Source organism: Sturnus vulgaris, chromosome Z (assembly GCF_052056855.1).
Source record: "Sturnus vulgaris isolate bStuVul1 chromosome Z, bStuVul1.hap1, whole genome shotgun sequence".
Classification (NCBI taxonomy): domain Eukaryota; kingdom Metazoa; phylum Chordata; class Aves; order Passeriformes; family Sturnidae; genus Sturnus; species Sturnus vulgaris.
Window position 1 is genome coordinate 51,750,397 of NC_142283.1, and position 21,447 is coordinate 51,771,843.

General features: G+C 34.4%; 1 protein-coding gene across 46 annotated transcripts in view; it reads left to right on the top strand.

Moving 5' to 3' along the window:
- Positions 1 to 21,447, top strand: part of PTPRD (protein tyrosine phosphatase receptor type D) — a 1,149,067-nt gene that overhangs the window by 575,886 nt on the left and 551,734 nt on the right. For all 46 annotated transcript variants that reach the window (XM_088156870.1, XM_088156871.1, XM_088156869.1 and 43 more), the window contains exon 7: positions 14,587 to 14,609. The gene's annotated coding sequence lies outside the window, so the exon portion shown is untranslated. The remainder of the gene's footprint in view (positions 1 to 14,586; positions 14,610 to 21,447) is intronic.

A 21,447-nucleotide genomic window follows, 5' to 3' on the forward strand; every position in this document is an offset into this window, starting at 1 on the left:
ATATTCCAAAGAAATATAAGCCTAAAGTAAAGCTGCTATAGGCTCATTTAATATGCATTCTTATATTATTTGCATATTGAGTCATTTGTGTGAATGTTTCTTCACTGCAAGTATTTCCTAAAGGCTGAGTAATATCCCAAATATTCGACAAATTATGTTTCGTCTTCTGAAGCTGTATAGGCAAAATGTTGCCAGTCAAATTGTGAAAATCGCTTGACTCACTCCGGATTCATGTAAATTTTCTGTTTCCTTTTTTTTTTCTTTTTTTTAAATATATGACTGACTTTCTTTGACATGATGATAATAGATTTTTATAGAAAAACAGAAATTGCAGACAACAGCAGAGATGTGTTGATGATAGCTGCTTAGTATAAGGGACAGGGGATCACAGAGCAACTGCTGATAAATGTCCCAGACAATATATACATAACTGTCTGAAAATCTGAGGGTTTTTTTACAAATACATTTATATCAATTCATAATGAGTATTTCAACTTCTTTCTTCAAAAGTAATTTACCACTTGAATGTTTTCCCCTTTACAGTTATATAGCTTTTTCAGCATTTAATTCAACTCCTAGTTTTCTTCAATTATCTTCTGAGAATCTTATGGATCTGTTGATTGGATGAAATTTTATTATAACAAAAAATCCCCGTGGGAAGGAACTGACTGTGTTCATTGTAAGGTTTTTGTTGTCTTGACTGGATGAATCATTGCAGTGACTAAGAGTTCATTTTTGTCTTCTGACTTTCCTCAAACCGCATTTTCTAGGCAGTCTATTTTTCTGTCTTCTCTTACAGGTCTAAAGATTCAAAGAGACTGTTTATTAATACCTTTGGTGCCTATGTTGTTCTAGAATTGAAACATATTCACTTAATTTATCAATAATTTTGTTTTTTGTTCTATTATTATATATTTTCAAAGTCGCAGAAGGCCAAATAGAGTGCATTTTTTAACATAGCACTGGAAAGCAGAGATTAATATAGTACTATGTAAGAATGTCCTTCCATGAATCAAGGAAAAAATAGAGGTGATTTCTAGAATCAATTATTTGTCCCTGAAAGTACCTTTCAAATCACATCAGAATTTTGTCAAATTTGGTTTTGAAACCTTTGAAAACTAAGCATCATAGAGCTTCCTAACAGTGAATTTTACTGTAACCTACACTGTTTAATGCTTCAGCTACCAGTGAGCCCTCAAAAGCAGCATTTTGTGCAGAAGTGGAGGCTGATAGTCTACTGAGAGCTTGTTTCAGTAATGGTGGGCACACTGTGGAGTGTTCACAGGCAGCTGGGAGGCCAATAGCCAGCATGAGCTCCCATGGGAGGATGGAGTTCTTCAGTCAGGGGCTGCAGTGGCAGAGGCTACTGCAGAGGCAGCCTGCACTAGCAGCAAGCGTGCATGGTAGGGGGCTTGCAACAGGAGTAATGAAGCTATGGGAGGAAGCCAGCAGACCACATGTCTTTCCAGACACTGCTCTTCAAAAGCTGACACTGCTCTTCCAAGTTGCACTCAGGAAGCAGAGACGGTACCTATGCTTGTTAGACTGGGAAATGGAGACAACCGGGTTGGTAAAGACTGTGATCTTGTGAGCAATCTGTGATTGTTCCTTCTCCACGTGCATCTATGACCTGCAGAGCAGATCAGGGGACCCAGCACAGGCAAAGAAAGGGAGGACTTTCCCACAAAGGCTTTGATCTGCCTGAGACCCGCGGTGGCCCTGGCAGGATGAGGGAAAGAATGGTGGTGGGAGATTCCCTGCTGCAGGGATGCAGGCTGCTAAGCTGAGTCGGCCTGTTAGAAGGGGACATTTGCCACATGCTGAGGGGTTTGGTTCAGGTCATGGATAGGCTGACAAAGCTCGTTCAGCTTGACACGTGGTCTGACTATTATTCTACAATTCTTTTCCATAAGGGCACTAAAAATATGTCTGGGAGATTTAGGACTTCATAAGTAATGACCACACATCTTCAGGGAAAGAGGAGAAGAGCTGGGTGCATGGTGACTTCTGCCTGGTCTTGCTGGTGAATGGGAAAGGCTTGCAGCAAAATGAATGAATTTTGGAAGTCAAAAGGTGGTTGCACATTTGGTTTTGGCAATAGAGTTTTACTTTTTACAACCATGGGAACTTTGTGAGGACTGCTTAGAAGAGAAGGGATCCATCTGACCAAATGGTGTTACCAAGTTGGGCAACCTAAACAGTAGCAATCTATTAACAAGAAGGAAGGGAAAGTGTGGTCAATGATCAAATGAAGAAGCAATGTGGCAAGTTGGCAAACAAAATAAGAGGGATGATGTAAACACTAAGGACTCCAACAGCTGGACTACTGCCACAGACAGAGGCAGACTCTTTGTGAAGTACAGATTCAGAAAGTGAAAAGGGAGGGCTGCCTTTCATGTAGGAGAGCAGGATTCTCCGGCATTCTCTGTTTGGGTGATGGGCCAACAAAATTAGTGTGCAGACCAAAAGTGGGAAGTATTGTGATAGGTGCCTGCTACATACTATATTAATGAAGAACAAGCATATTATACTTTCTGACAACTTCACCTTCATAGGCCCTTGTCTTCCTGGGAGAATTGACTCAGCCCAGTGTACAATGGAAGGACAACAAAACAGGGTACAAGTAATTCAGGAGCTTTCTGAAGTGCACTGCCAATATCTTCTTGACACAGACAATTAAGGAATCAGGAACAGGAGATGAACTACTGGACCTAGAACAGAACTGGAAGAAAGCAAATTCTTCCTGTCTCCAAGACAGCAATCAAAAGTATTTGGGAAACTACAGGCCAGTAAGCCTCACCTTGGTCCAAGAGAGTTCATCTTGTTCACACAGACAATTGCTGCATGGTTTAACATATAACATGTTAAATATATCTATATTAAATATGTTCATATGTTATAATAGATGTTAAATATATATATATATATAATATCTTTAAGTCAGTGGTTTGAACAGCAGTGAAAAACTAAAAATGCTCTTGAATGAGTTTAACGTATTTCCAAAAACTAAAAAGCTTCATCTTGATAGCACTTAAGAAATTATGGATTGATGTTAAGCTATTAGTTGTTCTTTGGACTCTTTTTTCTTTAATGTTATCCCTAGTATTTAAGTTTTCTTGACTAGTAATTTTACTAAATATCAAACAGCAGAAGATTTTAACAACTCTCAGGAAATTAGGAAAAAAACAGAGCTCCTTTATTAGTCCACTGTGTTCACATAATTGGATCACTTGCCCTCTGCCACCACTGAGTGAAACATTTGTATTGACTCACAGGTCAAGTATCTATTAAAATAGTGATAAATCAATCACCATCCTCGCCTCATGCACAGAAGTATAGGAGCTCTGAAGTAATGACTGCTGTTCAATGACAGCTTAGTGGGCTTTTCTGTCTCACATAATGAGACAGAAATCTTGGGTAGTTAATTAAGGCACTGTATATTTGAACACCTTCATAAAAAGTCAGTGAATCAGTTGACACAAATCAAGGTGTGAATCCAAGAAACTGCAGGTGGGATGAAGTGCACAGAGCCTATCAAAGCTCATCACATTTGAAAGTCAAAGACATGAGTTCCTCAGCTGGAAAATGCAAAATTGTATGTGCTTCTCTTTTCTTTGATCTTTATTGCTTTCTTCTGTACAACATATAAGAGCTATGTGTACTGACTGCAATTTATACACTGAAGTGCAACAATGTTTTTATGTTTAGTTTACATAAACAGTTATTAACAGTATCCCACAAGCTTTCTATTGCAATAATTCTCTGTAATTATTTTCTTTACATTTTCTTTGAGAGATATTGCATATCTGAATTGGCAGTTTTGCCAGCCTGGTGGTATTTCTTTAATAAAGGCAAAATTAATATCTTGCAAGGTGGAAGGGTGTTTGGGGATGCCAGTGTAATTGTTGCAGAGGAGAGGAAACATCCTCATAAGATGATCAGTAAAGAAAAAGTCCCTGAGGAGTTTTCTTCGTTTGTGTTTTCAGAGGGCAGCTTTTACCCAACTATATTGTGGTCATTTCTTATAGAACATTCAGTGGCAGTAAATATTTTGATCTCTGGTGCATGTCTTAGTCTCACTTTCCAAAATTATTCTAACCGTTTGAGACTATCCCTTAAGGAAAGCCCTGTCTCAGGATAATAACAGACTTCTCTAGAAGTAGTATTAGGATTTGGGACTCTTAAATCTCACAGAGCTCTCACTCACTGAATCCTGCATTAGACCTTACTGTAAAAACACATGAAGGACTGAAGAGAGCACGGGCAGTTTCTCTTTTGAAAACAACTCCTGTAGAGCAATCTCTTTCCTGTCTCATACACCATGAAAGTGAATTCCATCATCTGCTCGTGATGGACTGTGACAAAGGCGGTCCAGAAGAAACACTGTCACTATAGTGCTGTCAAACGAACATTCACTAGAGAAATGAAGTTCCCCCTGGCATAAGGAATTTCAGTCCTCTGACTCTTTTTATACCCGTAACCTAGTTGTTCCATGATGAACCTAAGGATTAGGAAACTGCAGAAGAGCAATAATATAATTTTATTTCCCTTGGATCAGATGTTTCTCCCGAGACAGGAGAGCATTTTCTAAGTAGGAATTAAATAGTCAGATTTCTTGTTATATTCGTTTAGTAATAAAAAAATGCAATCCCGTAATGTATGGTATTCATTAGACATTAAAACACTCAGTACCTCTGTTCTTCTTCAGTCATTGTTATGAGCACTGCAATCATGGGCTGTTGTGGTGTGCCAGCCTACTTAACCTCGAAGAGAACATTCAGTAGTATTCATAATTATCTTTATCTCATTCCCAGGTAGATTATGAGAGTTCTCAGGTCTTCAGTTACCCTTTTTTTCTGTTTTGTTAAATGGAAGCTTGATACAGATATCAAGATATATTTTTTTTGCCCTTTTAAAACACATATTAACTGTTTTTTGTATCCAACTGATTTCTTGGTTTTTTTTTTACTGTTGAGATTTCAACACATACATGCTTTGGCAACCAGAAGGTTTTTTGAAAAAAAAAATTGCAAACATAAGCATTTTTACTCTGACAGTAATTGGCATAGAAGAAAGAAAATCCACAGATCTGATCCCCAAGTGAGGGAACAAAACAACTAAAATCAAACCATAATGGTTCTCCCTACCCCTCTTCCACACATGCATCTTGAGTGTATTAGTTGAGAAGTTGGAAAGTTCATTATTCATATGTATAATAGAGACAATCATAATTTCACACTTTTTATAGTACAATGCCTTTTCTTCATATCGGCATGAGGTCATTGCAAGATGGCTAAAATAAAATGAAATTAAAACAGTCTTTCATTAGCATGAGATTCTCAGGCTGATTGTTTTCACTATATTTCCTTTAGATTTACCTTTTGATCTGTTTTCTATCCTTATTTGTGGACCAGCAGAAACTGTCAAAAAAAGCCAAAAAAAGAGAAAAAAAGGGGTGATTATTCAACAATCCTACTGAAGTTTCATTTGTGTCACACAATTGTTCCTGCAGAAAAAATTTCAGATACACCAAAATGATGAATAACAATGAGAGGAGCCCAAACAAACATCTTTTTGCATGTTTTGTATGTTTTTTGACTAAGTGCTAAATTCTGACATTGTTTTGCTGTACCCATTTCTGCATTATCAATATGTGCCTAAGTATTGTAAATCCCATTTCAAAACAACAAAATTAGGCCATATATAACTGCAGACATTCTTAAATGACACTTCCAAGTTTGGAAGATAGTCCTTCTCCATTTGAGATATTTGAGTGAATCAACATTCAGTTTAATAAATTTGAGTGTCACTGAAAATCCATGTAAAATTATAGTTCCCTTTTTGAATCAGAGCCTTAGGAATTGAATAGCACTTTGAGTCAAAAAAACCCTTCCTTTCCATGTACTTTCCAAATATTTTGCAAAATGCTACACAAATGTTTTATATTCCATTTTTCATATAAAGGGTCAAGAAAAAATTAGGGTACAAATTCCTTCGAGCACATATAAAACATGTGGGCCTATGGTTTGAAATGAAATTTGAGATGCTTCATGATAATAAAGTATACGTTAAAAAAATGCATTGCTTAAAAAGGAGGAAAGCTATACACAGAGATTTGACATATCATGCATAGTATTTATCTACTAATTAAAATTGAATAGTGTCTTTACAATTGGATTCGCATTTTATGCACATTGTTTATTATGTCTTTACTTAAATAATATCATTACATTAACTTTACTTTTTAATCTATGGCCATATAATAAAGCAAGTGTAAAATGTTCATGAAACCTTGTAGTGCATGAATTCTAGCATAAACTGCTTTTAAAACGTATATTATGTTACTATATGAAATAGAGTGAAATTACTCTTTTGCTCCCTAGTTAACCCTAATTACTAAACTCATAAACTACATAACTTTTGAGTCCAAGAAAATTAAACTATAATGAATTCCATTTCTTTTACACTGTATATTATATTTAAATTCAAATTATTTTCACTTAATAATATAAGCAATTTTACTTCTTGTTAAATCATTATTTCCCCACTTTCAGGTAAATAGAACTTCATATTACTCATAATGTATTAGAATTAAAATTTTTAAGGAAAGAGGCATAATAGCAACAGTGATGTTTCTCTATGAACAAACTAAAGATTATCTTTTAAGTATTTTGCCTTAGAAAATGAATACAATTGGGCTTCTGTTCTAAGGGGCAATTGAGAGGTCCAATGTCCATGTATAGTCAACTTTTTACTTCTTTTAAAACTATTAATTGCTTAATTTAATGTTTAATATCAAAATTTATATTTCAGTGAGACTTCTAGGTATTCTCACCAAGCATCAAAGAGCCAGGTCATGCTCTTGAAAGTAATGAAAGTTGGCTAGATGTCCTTTTCTTTCCAAAGAAAGCAGCTTTGTCTGCCATTCCTTTGGACAGACTGTAGAAATCCTGTTGTTATTATTATGAGACTTGTGCCATAAGAAGACGTCAATTTCTACCACATCCACCAATGAATGCAGCTCTGAGTTGTTAATCTGTTATACAGTCACTCACACATCTAAGTAACCTGTGCTTTAATTCTAAGGCAGCTCAAAGAACTTTCCATATGAGTCTGTTGATATATCTTAAAGATAATATGTACAAAATTATCCATTCACACACTGCCCTTAAGTCACTCATGAAAGATGGGGAAATAATACCTGATCTTTTGTTATTTTCTGATTAATACATGTATTGGTAACTGGGCAAGGTAAGAATGGATTCTTGGTACAGGTCTCAGAACCTACCAAAATGTATAGGGGAGCTGAAAAATTTTTTTAGCTAAGTTTCCATCTTTCTGTGGAATATGCTGACTTTTCTAAAGTGTATTTTCATCCTCTTTTAAGCAAGATCACTAGTTAATCAACACCTTTGTAGTAACCTTTTCTCTCCACCATGGACACAAAATAGGTGATAATTACTTTCACAAGCCACAGAAAATTTTTCTTAGTTATAGATTTATTAAATATACTGAGCCATACGATTCACATTAAGGGATACCAACAATACTGTACTCTTTAAAACATGAAGAAAATCAAGATGATATAGCTATATTTTATTTCCTCAATTACACATATTTCAGATGTGCAAACGTGTTTTCAAATTACTGTCACAATCTGACAGCAAGGCCATTTGTCACTTTTTGATGTTTCACTTTCCCATTCTTTGAGATATTCCAGTGCATCAGCTGTTGTTTCAGCTGTGTCCAGTACCTGGCCATATGTGCACTACATGCTTGTTTTGTGAGAAATAAACCATCATGGAAGATAAGTTCAGCTTACTATTTCAAAGACTTATGCAACCAGACTCTGAAATTATAATAAAACATTGCATTGCAGTAACATAGGAAGCGTACAGAGGAAAATTTTAATACTAGAGGCAATAAATTGTAGTAACAACCAGTTCAGGCTAGCTTGAACATAAGCTATTATTTATTCAAATTCTAGGTAAATGTAAAATGAACATAAAATAGAAGTCTGATCATTAGAATTCTGACTCCAGCTGATAAGTAGAATATTTTTATTTTTTGAGAGCATGTAGAGAGTCTTAAATCATATCATATATTATCAAACTCTATTTTTTTCTTCTATGTCTCCCATCTATTTTCCCATTGCAAACTTATTAAAGGCTCTTCTTCACAAATCTGTGTTGGCCTGATTCTGGATCACTGATTATTATAAATGTAACTGACAACTTCATTTTTTCTTTATGGCAGTAGGTGGAACTCAATTATAATTCTGTGCTATATATGTATACATGTGTGTATATACATAGATATCTATATAATATATAGATATATATAATTGCAAATGCCTCTGGAGTGGTTTTAATTAAAACCAAAACAATCTCTTACAATAAAAGGATTTTTAATAGTTTTTGCAAATATTTGATGCAATACCTTCCAAGTCTTTGGAAAGATTCGTGTTTTTTAAAAAGAACTTCATGTATCATACCTCTGTCCTTTATTATGGGTTCGTTTGGTTCTGAAAACTGTGAAGAGTTTAAGCTGTAAAAGTCTTCTAAAGCTTGTTTTAACTTAATCAGTTAAATTACATGAACTTTCACTTAGATGCAGTGTGTGGTTAGCTATTTGCATATTTGCACAGGAAAACAAATGAGCAATTTAACTGTATGATAAAATCCAATTTTAAAACAGCCTATACTTATTGTTTTGTCCCACCTTAATACCAAACACCTGTTCTGGCTGTTCTAGGTATTCCATTCTCAGCGGGTTGCAGTTGCCAGAAGACATTCATTACTGACTAGTTTATATCCGTGTTTTCATATAAAGTCTATGACATTCCATGTTTCATCTGTGTCTCCCTAATATTTACCCTTCTGAAGAATCTACTTGGAACTGTGGTATTTTCCACATTTCGTAGAGATTTCATGGTGAATGAATATTTATCATAAGTTTTTTCCTTTTCTAATCTCTTCTACTTTGCCACAGCATGAAAGAAGTAGAATTTCATAGTAATGAATTTTGCTAAAAACTCTAAGAACTGGTCTAAGGTCTACTTATAACACAAGCTCTTTTAATGAGAAAACTGGGCACCTTTCTGATTCCATATTCAACCTTGGCATTTCAATTCCTGACTTGCTCCTTTTCAGTAACTGAACTTAATGAATTTTTATTCCCAAACACTTTCTCTCTTACAAATTTGTCTAAAATCACACAAAATTTGATGTGCAAAACACTGTTTTTAGAAACACAACCTGTTAAATTATCATTTTATCTCCAGCACCAAAAACCCTGCAACTATGTAACTACACTGTATATAAAATCAATAGTTTTAGCAAATTTGGTAAAGGGAGATAATTATCTGGGGAAAAACAATCAAGTTTCAATGATTTATGAATAGATAAAAAAGATACAGTTATACCAAAATTATTAATGATTTTTTCCTATGATTTTCTGCAGCCAAAATATATGTACATATGGTGTTCCAAAAGTGCCCCCGCACAGCTACTTTGGTAGCTAAAAGGTCCATTTAAGGTTTTACTGTAGTTAGAAGATAATAGTCTCTTAAACAGGCAGTGACCTAGATATTATAATTCATACTCTGGCAGTTCTCCAAATATTGAAGTTATTTATATCTGATATTTTAAATATTAAACCAGCAGACTGACATTATCAAAACCACTGGGATCCTACCTCATTTTTTTTCCAATCACCAAGTATAATAATAATCCTTACTATAAAGAGTGCAGACCACATGCTATCCAAATGCTATCCAGATTGAGCCTTTCCAGTATTTCTTACAGTTCAATACAAAACACAAACACACAAAAAATCAAAAAACAACCCACAAAACAATCAAAAAACAAACAAAATCCACAAAGATTAATTTTAAATTAATTAATCATACAGTGATTGTTTCTTCTTATTTTAAAATACGGAGCAATATTGCCTTATTTTCAATCTTATTTATGTTGATAGTATTTCCAGTCACACTTGTAAACAGAATATAAAAAATTAAATAGAATATGTAAAGCAGGTTCTCTTTTTTTCACAGTAAAGCTCTTTCGAAAAACAAACTATTTCTTTTACTCTAAACAAGCATCATGTTTTTCAGAATTCTTAGTAGCAAGAAATATTATTGCACACTTTGATGCAATGGATAGCCACCCAAATTCAGAAAATACCCATGTTGTTCCTATGAATTCAGCAAGACCAGACAAGTCAACTGGTATTGTGACCAAGAATAGTGTTTTCTGTTGAGACTATTAGATTTTTAAATGATAGGCTAAATCAGGAGTAGTTATTCACCATTTGAATGAAGTAAAAAGTTAAGCTGGCACACTACCAGAAGTATGAAGCTGAAATTAATTTACTATCTGCTGTGTTTTATTTTTTGAAAGGGCCTATTGGAAGAAAGGCCAACTAAAAACATACAACATACAACATGTAAAATTTTTCCATCACTATATTCTAAAATCTCCCAAGTGTATTCCATGTGTTGTGTTTGATTAGCCCTTTAATGATTCCCATCTGGGAAAAAAAAAACACAATGTAAAACTTGAGTTACACTCATAGCATTAATTATCATGTGGACTTGTCTTCATGGATGAAGATGGTGAGTAATTAAAAAATATCTTGATTGTTGAATTTGTAAAAAAAATCAGAATAAAATTTAAAATCTGCAATCCAATCTATCTCAAACCCACTGAACTATATTTCTGAATAAATGTGAAAAAGACAAAATAATTCAAAAATATATTTAGGAATAAAATATACCAATTGAGAAGAAATTGGACCCAAAGGTAACTGAAATTGCTTGTAGAATTCTCATTACATGAAGAAAAATAATGAGCAAGTAATTCCCCCAGTGAGTTTAATTCTTGTGTAGAATGAATATGGCTATAGACATCCACTTTTTGAAGTTTCACTGGAATTGTTATAATTAAGGGTCACAAGAATATATATTCCATTAAATCAAGAAAGCAAGCTGACACTACAGACCCAGAGTCAAATACAAGTACAAGATGATACTGCAGAAGTGCCCCAAAGGTTTTTATAGCTCCTCAGTTAATCACAGGATTCACATTGTTTCATAACTCCAAACTCCATTAGCCAGAGCAGATTGCAAGTTTTGTGAGCCAAGTATTGAACTGAAGGCAGGCAGCATGCAAGATGAGATCATCCAAGGCCTCATTATCTAAAAAACTTAAAGCCCCACATAATTTCAACCCTTAAAAAAAAATTACTTCCAGAATCCTAATCCAATCTCACAGGCAGTGAAGCTGTGATAGTCAATATTCCAATGACAGAGCAAGTGTAGTATCAAAATTGTGCCTGCAAAGGCTTGGAAAGGCACATTTTCTTTTGAAGTTATTTCATTAACTTAATGATCCACAGCAAAAGTTCTATGAATAGGTAGAATGGCAAAACATTGGACAAGAGATAGCCACTGTGTGTAAGAAAAATTCAAAGAAAGAAGCATTCACTTGAAATCAAATCTTACTTTTCTGTTTTCTGTTTCTGGTCTTCTGACTGATCAGAATAAGCACGAAATACAGTTCTAAGCAGAGAAAAAATTAATAAGTCCATGTCTGCTTTAAGCTAAGTCAACACAAATACGAAGAGAGAAAAGTGGGAGGAAACCCAACGACTTGTTAAGATGTTCTTTTACTCATGAAAGCTTGATATTTCTACATAATAGGAAATACTTGTAAATGTGGCACTTGACTTTATACTTGATATTTCAGTCACTGTAATTCTTGCTGTGTAATGATACACAGATAATGATCCTGCCTTAATAGTGTCTAGTATGACTCCTCTTAAGTGTCACTGACAAGAGCTTTCCACCAATAACTTCATTACCAGATATTCATGAAAAGTTTTGGGTTGGAAGGGATCCTAAAGATCACCTTGTTCCATCCTCTTCCAAGGGCAGGGACATCTCCCTAGACCAGTTTATTCAGAACTCGAGCCAGCCTAGTCTTGAACACCTCCAGGAATGGGGAGTCCAAAACATCTCTGGGAAAATCTGTTCCAGTGCTTCACCACCCCTACATCTTCTACTCTCCTTCATCTTAAGGCTATTCCCCCGTGTCCTATCACTATCTGTCCTTGTGAAAAGTTCCTCTTTATCTTTCTTGTAGGTTCCCAGTAGGTACTAAAAGACCACTATAATGTCCTCTCCATGCTGAACAGCCCCAGCTTCTCTAAACCTGTCTTAACAGGCAAGCTGCTCAAACCCCTAAAATCAAAGTAGTGACTCTAGTCTGGTTCCAACAGGTCAAGTTTCTTATGTTGAGGGTCCCACACCCTGACACTCCAAGGCAGGGGATCTCAGAAGAGCAGGTCACTCTACCACAGGGTGTAATATTGACTTCAATTTAGGGGTCTTTAGTTTTTGTCTTCCTTATCAGCAATGCTTTTAGAACCCTCTGCACAGGGATCAGTGTATTCAGGACACCTGACACTATCAAACAAATTAATCTCTTTCCTTTCTTGGTGATAATTTCTTCTAAATTATTTCTAAACGTCATATTATTATCTAGTCTCTTCACTGAATGATATTCTGCACAATGTGACTGCTATGCTCAATCAAATTAATTTTCAATACTGATTCCCACTGGCTATGCACATAAAGATGAAATAAAACCCATAAGCTGACGCGTTCTAAAGCCCAAAGTACCAAGGGGAAAAAAATCTGACCAGGCATAAGTAGAAAAAATTCTATGATGGCTGTAATTAGGATTTTTAAAAGAACTGGAGAAACACCACAGAGAAATTTATTCCAAAATTAGTAAAGTCTACAGGATCTTACATCACTTTTTTGCCCTGCTATTCAAACATCAACCCTACCTTCTTAGGCAATCTTTTTCAAGCTATGAGGTGTATTTCTAGAAAAGTAAAGCAAATGAATAAAAATATTTTAAAATCCAGAAAATACTCTGGGGAGCTGTTATTAGAGGGGAAACATGATATTGAGTCTAAGCAAGTTTGAAAAAAGGTGGTATGATTAAGTTTTAAGGAGTTTACAAGATTAGTTCAGGTTCATCAAAAATATGAAATTCTAATTCCACAAACTTGCTCATTCCCTTAAGGCTTTGGGAATTTTTCTGACAGTATGGTAACTATATCAAGTAAGCGACAGGATACAAAGGAAGAGTGGGTTTTTTTATCTCCTGCAGAGGTGTTAGTAGGAAAGAAGATGATATTCGTCTGCTTTATTTAAACATAAAATCAAGTGAATTTCTGAAAGAGTCTGAACCTTATAAAGACTGTTTTTGCAGGGCACTGTCTTACATAAAATAAAATTATGATCATCTGTTGCAGATTATATTCCAAAATATAGATTTGAAAAGTTGTCAAGCATAAGTCATGGATTAATGACAAAATTAAAAAAAAAAAAAACAAACAAAAAACAACAACAAAAAGAAAGAAAAGAAAACTAAAACAAAAAAAAAACCAAGAAAAAACAACAAAAACCTGTGATCAAGATGACTTGGATTCTTTTTCTCTTGTAAAGAGATTTTTACCTGGTCATTTACTAACAGCTGAAGACACCTTTATATTTTAAATCCCTCCTGAACTTCCTAGAGAAATGTAGTTTGGTGCACAAAATAAATTAGAGAATGTAAAATATGTAATATGATATGGATATTGGTATTGGTAGTGCCTGAGACCATCAAAATAGGAGAAAAATTTAAATCATTTCTATACCCGTCTTTTGTTCTATGTGGAACATAGAACGTCTTACAAGTTTTTCTCACTCCATCTCCAAGGAAGTAATTTAAGAGAAGAGAATAAATTTCTCATGGAAAAGGTCAAGATTGTGGCTTTTATACTATGTACTTTAGGAAATTTACAAGGGCTAAACAAATTAAATCCTTTTGGAAATCTCTTGCAATTGTTTGTGATTTTTAAAGGATAAATTTCACTTCTGGCATATTTTATTAAATAATATTTTTTAGAATGTCCCTTTCCTGATTGTTACTCCCTAATTTTTCAGACTTCTGAAACTGCTGGGAAAGTGTATGATGTATATTCGTTGCAACAGCAACAGTAGAGCACACAATTACACCAGGACATATTAACAAGTCAGAAATTAAATGAATATGACTGATGACTGTGAAAGAAACTTAGAGAGCAATATATTAACTTTAAAAAAAAAGAGTTTGATTTGTTTTATTGCTTAGTTGCTTAAAAACGGGACTGAAACTTCAGGAAAGTGACTTTTTTTAATGTTTGAACTTCTATTTCACATCTTTTAAAAATTTCCTTGTTATCTGTAAATTTGAGCACAGATTCTCCTTGCTGTCATTCTCTCCTATGATAATACCTCACTTTATGCAGTGTGGTGTCATCAAAAATATTTTAATAAATTGCAAAAATCTTCTTACACCTGAAGATTATATATAGGAAAAAATATTTATTTTCTCTCTGTAACAGAAGAGCTTTCTTTTTTATATAATTTTTCTTCTAATCAAACTTGTGAACTTCTTTTCTGTGAAATATTTCCTAAACAATGTGAAATGTCTTCCTTTCTGTACCTTTCTCTGAAAATCCTTTCCTTTCTCTCTTTTGTAACAGGATTTGGAATTCACAAAGTTGAGGTAGGAAACTCATTTTATTACTGGGTAATTTAACTAACTTACTAAAGCCCAGGGTATTAAAGCTTTATGATGTTATTCTTGTGATTTGTGTCTAGCAGTTATTTACTCTGGCAACTCACAGAGGTTTACAGTCAAGCAAAAAAAATCTCTTTTTCACAATATAGAGAACTACTGTGGATTCTTCCTGTCACTGGTGTGTTGGATAAGATTTACTCTAAAATGATAAATTTTTTATGTGTTTATAAATAGTTCTGAAGTATAATGTTGTATTCTAATTTCCAATGATGCTGAAGTTTTCTTGTAATTTATATTTAACTTTTACCTGGAGCCCGGGAAAACAGAAAGTTTTTAGGGAGTTGTAACATCACTGGGCAGTGGAACACTTTCAAGAACTTCAAAGTTGTCTTTAAACAAAGAGAGAGGGAAGACAGTGTTCCTGATTAAAGATAGTTCAGAACCCGCTTTTTCTACATAGATTTGAGATAAAACTGAGTTTATCAAGATACACATATAGAAATTGACATGTTCTTTTGTAATTATGTCTCACAGAATTGGAATCATCCATTAACTAACATATTTACGTGTCAAGTAGCTCAGTTGTTTCAGTGAAATAGGAGGACAAAATAAAAGTTTTTAATATATCCTCTCAGAAGTAAATTTTAAAGTCTAGTATTTTGGCAATAATTTACTGTTTGGCTAAATTAAATCTTTTTTTATCAATGGCTCATTAAAAGGCAAAGAATATTTGTAATATCAAACTTCAGTTACAAAGCTTGAGGTCTTCATGATGTGTCTGTATTTTTTGTGGAAAAATGTAATCTATATTGCCATCTGTAAAATGACATTTGTTTAGGATAGATTTAAGCATACTGATAGAAACTTCATTTTAGATGTAAACACTAGACAGAAGTTAGCCAGGGGCACTTATATAAAATATCATTTCCCATTTCTGTGAACAAAAGATCATTTTTTTCATTATTCTGTTTATTTTTTTTACTAAAAAAAATTTGTTGTTGTTGTTATTTCTACCCTCTACCCCAAGCTCTAACTTTTTCTTATTGGAATATGAAGCATGTGTATTTTATACTTTTATTATTTCCTAATAAAGGAAATGTTTGTACACGACCATAATTTATTTCTTGAAAAACACAACAGATAATCCCACAAACACCAACCAATGGAATTTCCTCTGGCATGGTGGCAGTCACCTAAACCACTTTTTGTATCCACTTAAGTGCTGAATATTTAACTGTACTCACACATACATATGCACACACACACATATATATATATTTATTTAATATAGAGAAAGAACTTACAGAACCTTTTTGGAGAATACTCTGTTTTCACCTAGATTCTTTGTACAGAAGGAAAAGAGTGTCTAGAAGCTCACATGTCACTGCACAAATGACAAGTGAATGTCCCAGAGTTCCTTTTAGGAATCTCTCCACCCTACTGACACATTCCATCTTCAGAGCTGATAGTTCCTCTGCTCCAGCATCTGAAAAGAGGCTTTAGGGCCATTCTGATTTGCTTGAAGAGAAGCTATCTAGAAAATAATAAATTTATGTTTGGAAGCTAAAGAATTCAAAAGAAAAAGAAAGGAAAGGGCAAATAAATACCTGTAGGACCTAATATCTGCAAAGAATTCCATTCTGGTTAAGAATGACTGCTATTGACTCTCCTACCGAAAAATCAAAGAAAAGGAAGCAAGCGACAGTGCAGAGAACAGGATTTAACCAGAGAGCAAATCCTTTGCTTCTGGGTGCATGGTGCTGGTGATGATCCAGCATTTCTGAAGAAGCCATTTGGTTAGACACAATTCAGATTCTCTCCAGTTTTCTGGCTGAGATATCAGTGGGAAGGAATCTAGACTAACAAAGCAAAATCTTTAATGTTTTGTGATTTAAATGTGGGACTGTAGGGAATTAAAGAAAATAGAGTTTGGGTTGGTCACACAACCAGCAATTAACCTGAAGAAATAACTGAATAACCACTGAACAGAGTCCTTCAGGTCATGCAAAACAGATCTCCCTTCCATTTGCAAAGCACAGTCCAAGGCAGAATTTGTCTGACTATCGGGTATATGTGAAAGCACTATAAACATGTATTTTGAATACAATTTATGCTTCTTCAGAGTGTTCATATGTGTGCCCTAACAATATTCCTTTTTATGTCACTCTTTATCTACATACTGGTGTTCTTTCTTCCATATATCACATGACAGCAACGGAAATCTCTCACATGTAATAATTGATACTGTAGTAGAAGCCAACACATTAAGACTAAGTATTCCAGGAAATGTTAAAGTTGGCCTTAGTTATTATGAACAATTACTTAGGTTTCTGATACAAGTAATACATTTAACTGTTATTTAAAACCTACAGAAGAGGGCAGGTTTAGCTCACACACTACATTATGAAAATTAATGTTTTCATGTCTTTGGGATCAGGACCTGTGTTTGGGATAAGAATTAATCCATTAGTTATGATGAAATATCAGCATACAAATTCTATACATAATTATATATGTGTTTCTATTTTTATCTCACAAATTCCTTAACCTTTTAACCATAATAAAAGCCATTAACTAATTCAAATAGTCTTTCTGCTTCTTCATCCTGCAGATATCTTTAATGTTATCATTCTCAAAAATACATTTACAGACAGTTTGGGCAGGTGTGTGACTGAAAAAGGTCAAAGTGAAATACCAGCATACTTAACAAACATATTTCTGCACTCTGTCACAAAAATCATTTTGGTTGCATAGCAACGGCCTTTTTAATTACTACTTGCAATCTAGATTTTAATAATTTAATTATTATTTTTCTTCATTAAATTGTTTCACCCAATAAATTTAATGTATTCAATTCATTACTTATTTTTAAATGGTCCTTTTAACCTCCTTTCTTTGCCCTTCCAACATCTTTGGCTCTGTATTAGAAACTAAAAACCTCGTCAATTTCATATCAAAAACCACAATCAAAAGGACTCATCCTTATGCAATAAGCAAAGATACATATGTTAGATAGCCTCGGCAGCTGAAGTTGTTGGAGCTCAGGTGAGCATTAATGAAGCCAGCCCGGTTTCATCAAACTAAGTTTTTCAGAGGCTTTCAGTGACAAAACTTCAGTGGCAAGTTTAGAGTGGCGTGCCTGTAGTGGTAGTGATGTTAGTGCTTTTGAAACTGTTTATCTCATACTATTTAATCGTAGGTAACCAGAAATACAGCCCCTTATGAAAAAACCTCAGCTATTGCTTTGTATTAAGACATTGCTGAGAAGCTGAAGCCTACGAGAACCAAGTGCTGTAAGAATAATTATGTGAGGGGGAAGGAGATATTATCTAAACAGCTTCAGAATGCACCCACATTTACTCTAAGGAACTACAGCAGACCCACAGAGCAAGTCAAAGCTGACAGCAGAACAAAGGTGGTATCACTACTAGTAGTCAAGGCTTACGTGTGAAGAGGGAAAAAATACATGGTGGCAGACACCAAAACATTCAGCCTGTGTTTACTGGATATGAGGGAAGAAGATAAAGGAAAGATTCCCTCCTAAATAGGTTTCTTATTAGCAGTGACTTCTGTAGTGACAGGTAGTGAGAAGCTTTTACTTGGCGGGAGCATCTATATGATTTTTGTTCTCTATGTCTCTGTGTCTACCTAAATTCTGAGATATCATCTGCTGAAGACATTAGTTTTTAAAGCTCTTTAAAATTTTAGAAGCATTTATGTTCTCATTGTCCATTTATATTTTGAAGAAATATACTTTTCTCTTTTATTCTCCCAAATCAAACTTTAATAGAAATTCAAATCTGTTTATGATAGACTGAAATATCTGAGTATCTGAAACAGATACTGTTTCTTAGATATGTAAGTTGTTTATGGAAGTGCTCTGATATATTTAGCATTTCAAATATTTTTCACTGAAATCTAAGGAAGTATTGTTTGATGGCTAGATTTGCAAATCTAAAAAAACTCTTTCCCTGCTCAAAACTAAATAGTTTTACTTTAATGATTCCTAAGAAGCTTGATTTTTACCAGTGCTTTCTTTCACTACCTGAGGTATTAATCTAACATAATTGTAATTATTGTTATGTTTAAAATCTGTACAATGTTCATGCCTGTTTCCTCACCATCCAGTCTTACATTTGCACTTCCTGCTTTCTCATTCACACAGTATTTTCACAGCAATTTTGAGATTATCGTGCATCATTTTAAGACATTTTACAGGTGATTTGTTCAAACAAAGCTACCAAAGAAGACAACCTTAGCCTTGTGGGTAAAACATAAAAAAATTAAACTCCTTGGTTCATTATCTCCCTCATTACAACATGTTTCTCTAAATAGGATTAATAGAGTACCTACCACAGGTTTTCTGCACTGATTGCACATGAATTTGTGGATGCTAATATTCAAGGACATTAAAACAAAAATAAAAGAAATTAGATGCTTTCAAATAAGTGATACTTTAACGTTTGGTCCCATAAAATAAAATAAACATTACAAAAAATTAAGCCTATAAACATCAGAAAGATGGATAAGTTGACACACCATTCTGCATATCTCTGTTTAATAATATTATATTTCATTTCCCATGCTAAGAAAACAGCCATTACCCAAGGCAGCCACTCGTAAACAGCCATTGTGAACAGATTGCATCCTTGTTGGTGGTATGATAATTGAAATAAGTTTACCAGTCTTTTATGAGGAAATACCAGATGTATAAAATACCTATTAATCAACTCACTCAGTTTTGCAAACATCAGTTTTAATACCAACAGCTATCAAAGAATAAATGGAATAAGAGGAAAAATATCAAAGAATTAACAAAATGGCTCAGCAACATGTTGCATTGCTTGCAGTGATGGAGGTAAAATAGAAAGCAGTCTAGACTAGAAGGATTATATCTTTTGGGCTTTGCTTATGGACGTTGATTTCACTGTCTGCTTTTGAGTCTCTGAAATGCCTCTCTTAAAAGCCTGCTTGAAAGCAATTTCAGGAACAATAGCAGGGGCAGCTCCCCATCAATCTCTCAGATAATTTTTTCTCTTCTGTAATAATTGTAAATACAATTGTCAATGTCTAGTTTTACGTTTGTGCAATAGGCTTCAAAGGTATTACCCATCATACAGTAAGCTGAGCTAATGTAACTAGTTTCTTCTATTCCTGGACAAGTTTAGATTTTCATTTTCTTTCTTCTTTTTTTTTTTTTTCCTTTTTTTTTAATTTTTTGAGTGGGGGGAGAAGTAGTTTTGTTTGTTTATTATTATTAAATGCTTTAGAAACTAGAATTTTGAAGCTATCACAGGAACATGGAAGAGCTAATGATATCTGAGATTCAGGCCCAAATTTGTTTGTTTGTTTGTCTGTCTGTTTGTATTAAGAAAAGAGATAAAAGTCTCCTGGAACATTTTTGTGTTCTCATTACAAAACTTTTCTCAGTCACCCACTGTTTCTATCTACAAACACTGCTGTCTATGCAGAAAATGTACTTAGCTGGTGAAAGAAGTCATAGAAAAATATGGATTAATCAGCTGCTGTTACTTGGGTAATTGTAGCAGCAGCCAAAAAAGCTGTAACATTCACTACCTGCTTCACTACTCTTTATGAGTTGTAGGAAACCTGCACTGCATTGACCTTTAGTCAGAGACTGCACACACACAGACTGTTTTTGCATTGCTTGGAGTGCCAAGAGCATTTTGGAAAAGGCAACTCAGTAGAGTGACAAAATTACGTTTTCGACTCTGGTAAAGCTAGATTAGCTGGTCTTTCTCTGCCAGTGGTGCAAGCAAATAGGACAAGTTTGGCAAAAGAAGACAGGTAAAATTGAAGATCTGTTTGCCTTGAAGAGGCAGTCTTCAGACTACCTCTAGGTCTGTTTTTGCATTACAGCATATACATATATATTAGAGCATATCTCCTGGTTATTTCTAGTGAAAAGACTACAATTTCTCCACCTTAGGAGTATGACTTGCTAAAGAATCACTATGAGATTTCAAATAAAGATAACCGCAGTTGAGAAGTTACTTTTACTCTCATTTTCACTTAGAAGCCAATGGATTAATAACATAGTGGCGGGGAAGTAAGGCTGTGAAAACATCAGTTTATATCTCAATTGCTACTGTTACTTGGAAAAATATTTTGCTTATGCCGCAGGTATCTTTGAAAAGAGCACACATAACATCAGTGAGTTTGATTACGAATTGTGATCAATCTATACCTGAATTTGAACACTTTTTTATTTTAACAAATACATGTATACAAAAAGCAAACTATCAACAGTGTGACTAATACCTCTGATTCAGTGAAAAAGGCGGGGGCATATTTCAATAAAATACTTTCTGGCTGATAAACACTGAAGAGAGAAAATATACCCAAATTTAGCCAACTAATTAACCAATTGAGGCACTAGCATTGACCAAGGATGTGGAAGGACAAGGATGTAACTTTTGACAAGCCTGCTCAGTGGCAATAAAGATTAGCTCTGTAAGACTCCTGGCACTGAAATCAATACTAATCTGTTACTAAGGAACAGCTCATCCAGTCAGAAGTTACAGAGAAAGCTGGTTGCCTGCCCTTAAGCCATATGCAGAAACATATGACATGCATACAGTTGTTTGTAGAGCTAGAGATACATAACTTTAAACATTGTGGTACCTCGTATAATTATTTTGGCACGCAATTTTTGAAGTTTATGGCACGAAAAGGAGATGGGGGACTGCCAAGTTCAGTGAGTTGGACGCTGATTGTCTTAGACACTTTGAATATCGCCCTTAAGAAGAGAACCTGTCTCGAATTTCTATGCACATAAACAATATTACTGCCTGTGTAGGTT